Source organism: Pongo pygmaeus, chromosome 17 (assembly GCF_028885625.2).
Source record: "Pongo pygmaeus isolate AG05252 chromosome 17, NHGRI_mPonPyg2-v2.0_pri, whole genome shotgun sequence".
In the NCBI taxonomy this organism is placed as follows: Eukaryota; Metazoa; Chordata; class Mammalia; order Primates; family Hominidae; genus Pongo; species Pongo pygmaeus.
The window spans coordinates 86,909,912-86,919,968 of record NC_072390.2 but is presented as its reverse complement, the minus strand read 5'-3'; the positions used below and the strand labels follow the sequence as shown (position 1 = coordinate 86,919,968).

The 10,057-nt window shown below is 36.8% G+C and overlaps 1 long non-coding RNA gene across 1 annotated transcript; it reads left to right on the top strand.

Annotated features, from left to right (window-relative positions):
* Window positions 1-204: 204 nt before the first annotated feature.
* LOC129019055 (uncharacterized) lies at window positions 205-6,577 on the top strand. The gene is made up of 4 exons (XR_008495493.2): window positions 205-349; window positions 3,918-3,951; window positions 4,294-4,432; window positions 6,363-6,577. It is a non-coding gene; the product is annotated as an uncharacterized LOC129019055 (long non-coding RNA).
* Window positions 6,578-10,057: the final 3,480 nt, after the last annotated feature.

Sequence of the window (10,057 nt, the reverse complement as noted above, 5' to 3'; positions counted from 1 at the left end):
AGTCTAAAGGAAACTATGGAATAACTTAACATAAAAATAAATTATTTCTAGAAAGAAAAAAAAAACATGAACATGTTCTTGGACAACATTGTGAAATGTATGTATGTGCTCATTTGTTTTTTTAAGATTAATGTTCAATAGACTTTTTAATGTAAAAGTTAACCATACACACTTTACAGATCTCTGAATTCAATATTTTATTTTTAATATGTTAGAAGCTGACTCCACCAGAGACCCAATTCTTGAACTTTCAATGCACATTTGGAAATCCATTGTGTTTAGTTGGCTTAGATTATAAACTTCAGGAGAACAAGAAGTGTATCAATTATGTTCCGGTTTCTGGGATGTAGTAAGTATGAATAAATATTTGAATTACTGGATCAATGTTCTCAGGTATAGAAAGTGCTTACTCCCTAGACAAACGTGGCACTTTTCTTTTTTCATGGTTAATAAATATGCTGTTTATTGTTTGCAACTTATTTTCTGCTGAAAAATTCTATTTAATATTGTATAGGTAAATGAAAATGTGTGTAAAATTCGATTGAATGAATCCCACAAGAACGCGCCTTATGTATTTGAAATAAGTTAAAGGGGAAAAGAAAAACTTATGAATAGGGTTGACTTTTTTTTTTTACTATTTTTGTGTGTGTGTGTGTGAGCAATTCAAAGGGAATAGATCGGAAACTTACAGGAAGCCATATGCTCATCTTTGTTGACTGTAGACAGACCCTTTTCTTTTGCTAGTCATGCATAAGAAAAACAAAAATGATGCTTCTAATATATTATTTTCAAAAACCTGCCAGTTTTATTATTCTACTAACTGCTACCATTTAGTAAAATAATTTATTACGGTGAAAAGCTAAACATAAAATAATACAATTCTGTTTTCTTCAACATCTTAATAAAAATTGCATTTTCATGCTTTACATTTGACTAACCTAGTTTGAAATTGTATTGTTTAAGGAATCCTGTAAGACTTTCTCATATACCAAATACTATCACCATTAACCTAAGATTGCATGTTATTTTATTATGAAAAAGATTTGAATAATAATTTCTAGCATAAGAAAACTAAACCAAAAATTTACCTTTTATACAACTCCTACTGCAAAACTTATTCAGAAGAGAAGGTTCACTTTATTTGAGTTTTGTAATCAGGCTACAAATAAAGGGACCTCATCTCCAGTGATGTGTGTGTGTGTGTGTGTGTGTGTGTGTGTGTGTGTGTGTGTATGTAGGTGTTTGTGGTATCAGTTTCCCTATGTCTGCAATTTCCCTGTTAACTTCAAGTTTATTTCATGTATACAATACTTAGATGAGTATAGAAATATGATACTATGTGAAGGAAAGGACATTTAATAAAATATCATCTTAATTTTAAATTTCAAGAATATCATTTGTTTCAAAATATTGCATAGAAAATAGGAAGGTGTGATGGGATCCTTGGGGTGTCATTTTGCCAGCCAGAAGCCTCTGTGGCTGGCGGTGCCTTTGCCAGAGTTTTGCTCAGACCAGCTGGGCTTGTTCTGCCCACTTGGCCCTGTCAATCTGCTCTCAGCTTGTGCTACCATGCTGGATCCCACCCCTGCCAAGGGCGACCCAGGCAAGGAGCAGCAAGGGGTGCGTGAGTGAGTGAGCATGGGGTCTGGCTGTTGTTCACAGCCAGGCACACCAGCTGCAGTGGGGTAAGCAGCTCCAGGTGACAGCATAGGCACCAGCTCCTTGTGAGGCTGCCACTGAACCAGGCCTACTGCAAGCAGCTTCCACTGGACACCTGGGAATGCAGTGGTGCCTGGAAGCTTAGAGACTCCAGGAACTGCAGAACCCCCAAGAGGGTGTCATAGCCCTGGCCTGGGGAGCTCCTAGGTCTGGGATCCCTGAAAGGCTGCACCTCTTCTCTCCCTCTCTCTTGTCCTTGCTTGCAAGAGGTGAGTGGTGGGTGGGTGGTACAGAGGGCATGTTTCAGCAGTTTGTGTTACAGCTCTTTCAGGCCCACCATTCAACAGGTCCCCAGTTCCTAGGAAGAATGAAATATGCAGACAACTGGAGGGTGAATAAGGCAAAGAGGTGCTTTATTGAGTGATAGTACAGCTCTCAGGAGACCCGAAGTGGATACCTCCTATCCACGGGCAGGCCATCCCATTGTCTCTGTAGCCCTCAATGGGAAGGAGACCTGGAGTGGGTAGCTCCTATCCACAGGCAGGTCTTCTCATCCATCATCTGCCTGAGTACAGCTGAGTCCAGGGTTTTTATGAGCTTCAGAGGAGAGGAAGTGTGTGCTGATTGGTCCATGGACGCCCATAGGTGGGCCCAGAAAAAGCACCATAAGTGCTCATTCTGGTCTGCAGAACTGGCAGTGCAGCCCTCATGCTTCAGGCCCTCCCTGGCTTGAAGGTGGGGCATCACCGGGGACCTGCCTTTTTCTGCCCAGGAGCCTATCTACTTCCTGTCGCCATCTATATGTCATCTATGGAGCCCAGGCTATTTGTATGGAAGGGTGCCTGCAGGCCTGAGCCGAGGTGCCCTCAGCCTCCCTTTGGCCTCTCTCCTGTGCTTGTCAGTGCCCAAAGCCCAGAGGGGACTGAGGCGGCAGGGGACTGGCTTGTCAGAGCCTCCCTGAGCATGTGCACACCCAGCTGGGTCATGACAGCACCCGGGCTTGGCCTCAAATTTGCTCTGAAATCACAGCAGGCACTGGGAACAGGGAGAGTACAGGCAGCAGAATGAGGCACTCTCAAGCCTGTTGGGGCAGGGGGGATTCCTGGGCCCCCAAGAGCACAGGAATGCCCATGTCTGCAGCTGGGGTTAGGAGGCTGCAGCTGTGCCTGGAAGTGTGGGGCTCCCACCCCTCCAACCTGGAAGTAGGCAGGGCTCTGGCCTGTTCCCTGCTCCAGCTGGTTGGAGCATGCAGCCCCTGTTGTGCCTCCCCAGCGAAGCCAGCCTCTTGGCAGCAGCTGCTCCAGACAGGCTGTGGCTGCCATCAAAGGGAGCTACAAATTGGAGGTGTGGATAAGACAACTGAGTGTTTTGATTTTCTGGTTTTCTTCATGGGTAGGATCCCACCCTGACTGCTGAGTGCTAGAAACCGTTAGCCAAATACAGAAGCAAAGAACAGACAGAAGGCTTCGCTTTGAGCAATGAAGTTATGTAGGAAATTAACAATGCCTCTTGCAAACTGTGTTCAAAATTTTTAAAGAGCTTGACTGGTATACATTCAATGTATAAGATCACAGTATTTGTAGTGGAAGAGAATGGGGCTGGAAGTCAGTCCACCTGAAGAGGGTCTTTGTAAGTTTTAATGAATTATTCAAACTTTTGTGGTGTGTCTCAACTGCTCATCTGGTAAATGAAAATTTTCACACATGGCTTGGATATATCACATTATATATTTACAAATTTTTATTTAAAAATTTTTGTAGGATTTTATTTATAATATTAGGTATGCATATATTCTCTTTATATATACAATTATAATTGATGTAATTTCTTATTCTGAGGAAAAACTTGCCTGTAGAAGAAAAATTAAAATAAAGGAATTTATAACAGAACTGGGGTAGGTATTGTCGGAATGGATTTTTAACTGATTTGTCAATACCTTAGAACAGTTTACACTCATCTTTTTATTACAGCACACACATAACAAAGATACAAAATATCAGTTTTCAAAAATTTGCTGTAACACCTTGTTCCTTTTTGCTTCTAAAATATCAACTTCATTCAACATGAGCACTTTGTCAATGTATTACCACTTTTGCTTCATTGCACAATCACAAAGTCAAAAATGGGTACAGGTTCAATCAAAGATTTTAAAGTAGATACCCAGAAAATTGTTTATGTATTTTCAAACATTGTTTTCTTCTCTTTTTGTTAACTTTGTTTCCTTCCCTTTTGTTATGTCTTTCTCACGTTCTTCTCAGCTCTTCTAGTGAATCCACAAGCAAAAGGGAAGAGGTATATGGAGTATAAATAAGAGCTCGCTGGAGTTATTCCAGAAAAAAATCATATAAAGTTGTCATCAAATTTAGCTCTCTGACTCATTTAACATTGTTAGGAGTATACTTTATCAAGAGAAATAACTCAATTTATCTGTACTGTCTTGAATAAATTACCTTCTTAGAAAATCCCTTTCTTTATTTTTTTCTTTGTCTAATTACTCCCAGGAAGAAATATCTTATTAAGACAACTGTTTGGAGTTTGGATTTTGTCTTCCCTTACTACCCAGAGTTTAACTGAAATTTGATTGTTGTTTTTGATATGCATGTGTTTGTTATTTTTCTGTGTATATTTTTCTAGGGGAGTGTGAAGGCAGAGAAAATAAAGCACAACCTATAAAATTATAGCTTTCAGTTTTGCCAGAATGATGCTCTGTTAATGCTCAGGGCCTCTTAACTTCTCACTTAAAACCCAATGGGGAAAAATCACCAACTCATAGGTTTTTATTATATTAATTACAGTGTATCATGGGCATTTACCAAAACAAGAATTTTTACTCCCAGAAAATGGCATCTTAAACAGTCCAGTTTTCTTAAAAACTTAATAATTCTTCATAATGGATGCTCTTTTTTGATTTCTTTTTATTACTAAACCACATGTTTCTATATTATCTTGTTTCTATGTTCCCTTTTCATCCCTTATTTCTGGCATCATGATGCTAAATTGGATGAAGACTTGATGAAACAGTTTCTATTGTCTTTTAATATCAGGGCTTATGTTTTGTTCTGGAATCACTCTTAGCCTTGCGTGTTTTATATTAGCTCTGTAACTCCCCAACCTCACAAGGAAACCAAGACTTCTTTCACATTTCAACACAATAACCTGCAGTCCCTTCTGGTCCAGGATTCCACGCATCTGTGTGTCCCTTCCCTCAAGATGGAATTGTCTCTGGTCTCCACATTTGTCTCAGTTGGAAGTCACATTCAAATATTTTTTGTTGTTGAACTTCCAAACTCTGTTTGTTGTTGTTGGAACTTCCAAACTCTGTGTCCTCAATAGCCTCCATGCCTAGAGTTTTATAATCCTTTCTCTCCTAAAGGATTATAGCTGTTGTTGGAACTTCCAAACTCTGTGTCCTCAATAGCCTCCATGCCTAGAGTTTTATAATCTTTTCTTTCCTAAAACTTTTTCTCTCAATTTTGAATTTCCTAGAACTTCAACCACAAGAATAATCCCTCACTCCCATCTGTATTCCAGGAGCACTGTCCCCACATCTGCTTCCTCTGATGTTCCCTTTCCTTCCCAGTATTCTTTAACGTAGACACTGCTGAATTTTGAAAACCTTGAACTGCTCCCTAAATGCTTTCCTTTTCTTCTCTACCACATGCAGGGAAACGCTGTCATCTTTTCTTTCTTTGGTTTCTCATATACCCTTCCAAATGGAGCTCAATGAAACTCCTTAGCAAACTGTATGGGATCCGTATTTCTGATTCTGACAAATTATTTTTCCAAATAAATGCTGCCCTTATTAAGAATATTTTGAATATTTTTTAGATTTTAATATTTTATTAAATATTTTCTATGTATTTAATTTTCTTAACCTATGTATTTAACCTTACCTACTGCTCTGTCACAGCATCCCAGCTTTCTTGTACATGCCTCTGTGGTTTTCCAAGCAATTCTCCAATTCCCTGACACCATTTGGTTGTCTTACAATTCAGTTAAATTCTGACACTTAACTCCCTGGAGTTAGTACAGATCCCCAAAATTAACAGCTCAGTCACACAAAACTGATCCACTTCAGACGCTAACCACAAATGTGTGCCCAGGCTAAGTAATCTGCTGAGTACAAATTCAGAGGTTCTCATGACCTTGTCTCAGGTTTGGTAATTTGCTACAATGACTCACAGAACACAGGAAAATGCTATCCTTACTGTTACAGGTCATCGGAAAAGATCAAAGTACAGCTAGATGAAGAGGTACATAGGGCAAGGTGTGGACAGGTCATTCAATCTCCATGGAGGTGGGGTGTGCCACCTTCCTAGCACTTAGATGTATTTGCCAACTTGGAAGCCTTCTTTGCCTCATTGTTTCAGAGTTTTTATTGAAATTTTATTTAGCAGGCATAATTAATTAAATCTTTAGCCAATCTAGACTTGTGCCAACCACCAAATGTCAGCCAAAGGTGGCCAGTTCTTCAAATCGTGTTCAAATATGGCAAACACAGCTGTAACCAACACAGCTGTTTCTGTGCCTCACTTTTGTTTTATGTACCTCACTTTCCTTTCCCTGTCCATAAATCTCTGACCACCAAGCAGGCTGAAATTTCCCTGAACCTATTCGGGTTTGGGGCTGCCCATTTTACAAATCATTCTTTGCTCAATTAAACTCTGTTAAATTTAATTTGTTTACTGTTTTTCTTTTCACAGATGCTTATTCCGTATACTTACTAGAATATATGAGTTTTACAAATTGGAGTGACAGGCATTGATATTGACACATCTGGAGAAGTGGCCCTGGAGCTCTCCCCATGAAAAGATTAAATTTTTAAAAAGATGCTTCTCACCTAAAACTTATCAATAAAGTCAACTAGTTTCAAATTGGTAAATCGTTGTATGGAAAAACATTAAAAATATGAAATAAAATTAATATGTATTCTAATGCCTTTCAGCTTGAATAAAATTGCAGTCAATAATTTGGTGCCAGAAATGTCGTCATTGTAAAAAACACTTATGGAGAAAAATACTGTAACAAGACACATTTTCACTGAACTCCAAATATCAAAATGTGTTTATTCGTTTCCTGTTTTTAAGCCTAACTGGTTTACCTCTGCAAGTAGGCTGACTTAAAAGGTAAGTCAAGAACAGTAGCACTTTTCTAAATGGTAATCATATTCTCTTTGATATGGTTGTCCATATACTAGCTGTTCTTTCTCAGGTATTCCCTTCCTTCCACTCTACTGCATTATTCAGTGTTATTTCTGAAGGCCATGAAGTCCTAAAGTTTGTTGCTATTTTGCTGTTGGTTTTATGTCCGTGTGCACTTGTTGTAATGAGAGGCATGGTATCTTCCATTTTTATTTTTTATTTTATTTTACTTTTATGAGACAGAGTCTCACTCTGTCACCCAGACTGGAGTGCTGGCTGGCATGACCTCTGCTCACTGCAACATCCACTACCCGGGTTGAAGCGATTCTCCTGCCTCAGCCTCTCGAGTAGCTGGGATTACAGGCGCCCGCCACCACCCCCAGCTAATTTTTGTATTTTTAGTAGAAACGATTTTCACCATGTTGGCCATGCTGGTCTTGAACTCCTCACCTCAGGTGATCCACCTGCCTCGGCCTCCCAAAGTGCTGAGATTACAGATGTGAGCCACTGTGCCCAGCGGTATGTTCCATTTTTAAAATGGCACTGGATTCCATTTATACTGTTGGTTTTGCCAACTGCCAATTGACTTAATTGGAAAACTCCTCAGTGAATAAAATCTCAATGGCCTAAGCAGGGTATGACTCCTCTTTAAATACTAAGTTGTAGGCATAAATCATTCCCAAAAGAACATTTACATTAAAGTGCTGATTATTAGTAATTATTTATTGCAAATATTATATAATTAATTACTATATATATTTATATACCACTGATATAGTAATTATTTTATATAATAGATAATATATGCTATTATATAATTATCATCTAATAATTACATATTATATTAATACATATTAATTAATTAATATGTATTAATATAATCATTTTTCATTATTAGCTGTTATGTCCTTAGTTGTATCTTCCATTTATACCGTTTATACCATTTTAACCATAGGATGTGGTAAATGTTGTTGAATAAACCAACAGATGAGTAAATGCATAGATTTCAAATTTGAGACTGTCCTACTATAATATATTGTTTATCTTTCAAAGAAGGAAGTAACTGGAAGCTCAATAGATTGGGAAAAGTTCAGCTTTCAAACTTACTTTCAGAAGAGAAGATGATGTTTAGTTAAAGTCAAGGAAAATAAAATGCTTATAAAAAATGTGTTAGCAAAGGTAAAGACTGTTACTGGAAGAAAAAAGAAGTTTTTTGCTAGTTTAAGTTTTTTGTTACCTGGGTGAATATCCTTTTAACCAATGAAGAACCTCAAGAATGAATAATGTATTTTTGTAACCCAAATTATGATGTTACAGATAGAAGTTATGAACCTCTATCTTTACTCATAAATATATATAAATAAAATTCCAATTAGCACTTCAGTGAGAGGATCACTAAAAATTACAGCATATCACAAATTACTTGGAACTGCAAAGCATGCTAATTCATATTTTGGAATAAATTCTAGGTTTGTCAGAATGAACTTAAATCAATTTTCATATTTCCCTCTTTAGAGTGACTTTCAAATCATGAGATATTATCAGAATAATTTCCATCAAAGACAAAATTAATCTTAATTTCTCAGTTTAATGTATTGCCAGTAGATAAGTTGTTTCCCTTTAGATTAACCGCTAATTATTTCACAAATAAAATTCAAGTTGTTACTGTCTGTGGACATACCAACTAAATTAAATTACTCACTGCTTTTGAAAAACCTAAGTTATTAATGTGCACATATCAGAGTACTTGTTTATTTCTCTTCATTATAAATGATTTATGCAATTCATTAGATTGTGGTAATTATCATGTAAGACTCATAAAGCTCTTGTTTATGCAAGCTTTGCTGGTGTTGAAGTGCATACTGATTTACAAGATAGGTTTGGTAAGTTGTATATACAGGATAATGAAGCCATTCAAATTATCTTTAAAAGATAACTAGATGCAATGTGTTTTATTTCTGATAAGACTATAACTGGAAATGACTTACAAAATAATTATTATGTACTGGGTGTACTGGGGAGTTAGAGAGAAAAAAAAAAGACTGGGTCAATTTTGGCTTATTATCTCCAGATTAAACATAATGCTGGAATAGGTGACTAGGGCTTTCCAAACACACAATCTAAGTTAACTGAAATTAACTCTGAGTGCTGCATTTTTCAAATGCTGCAGTTACCATAATGAATGCCTATTTTATCCATAAGACAAAAAAGTCACGAAGTTACAAAACACAGATTTTTAAAAATATCCTAACACATTAATGTTGTATGCTTTCAATTTCAACATTTAAAATGTTTACTTCTTTGCTTTCAAATACACTCCTTGATCCGCTAACTTAAAGATTACATTCACTTTTCTATTATTGGTTAAATGTGGCAATGTGTAAGGGTTAAGACAAAATTTTCATAATTGTGACAGAAAACATCATCACTCTCATAAGTCTGTTTTTTATATGAAATTCAGAATAATAGCCTAAGTAAGTATTTGTATTTTGTGATAGTCCTGAGGTCCTTGTTTCTTGCTGGATTGCAGTAAGAGCTCATTTTCAGATCCTCAAGTCCACCTGCACCCTTGGCCTACAGCCATCTTCCTCCAACCTCAAAGCCAGCACTGAGAATTCATCTTTGACTCTCCCCTCGGCCTCCCTGGCCAATTGTCTCTCTGACTCCAGCTAGAGAAACTCTGCTTTTAAGAGCTCAGGTGAGTAAATTGGATCCACTAGCATAATCCAAAATGACATTTCTATTTCAAAGTCTAGATGCTTAATTATATTTGCAAATTTCCTTCAGCATTACCTAGATGAGTACTTAATTGCTAAGGTATAGGAATCCTGGGTTTGGCATGTTCAGAATTCTGCCCATTGTACCTCTGTATGTATTTTTTAAAAATTTTTAAAATTTATTTTTCCAGCTTTATTGAGATATAATGAACACATAAAAATGGCATATATTTAAGATGTACAATATAACGATTTGATGCACTTATATGTTGTAAAATAATTACTACATCAAATTAGTTAACATATATACAGTTGAGGGATGCCTTTACATCCGATCTGAAAATCTGTTTTTTAACTCAGTGTTAGGACATTTATCTTTTTAATTACTATTAAGCTTTGGGAAATTCTCAGCGTGGATATTTGTATTCTATTTATTACATTTGTTTTGCTCTTTTCTTTGTCTTTTGTATTATTAGAATATTTTTATTTTCACCATCTACTATTATGTATAGTTATTATAGTTATACATTGTTTCTTTTA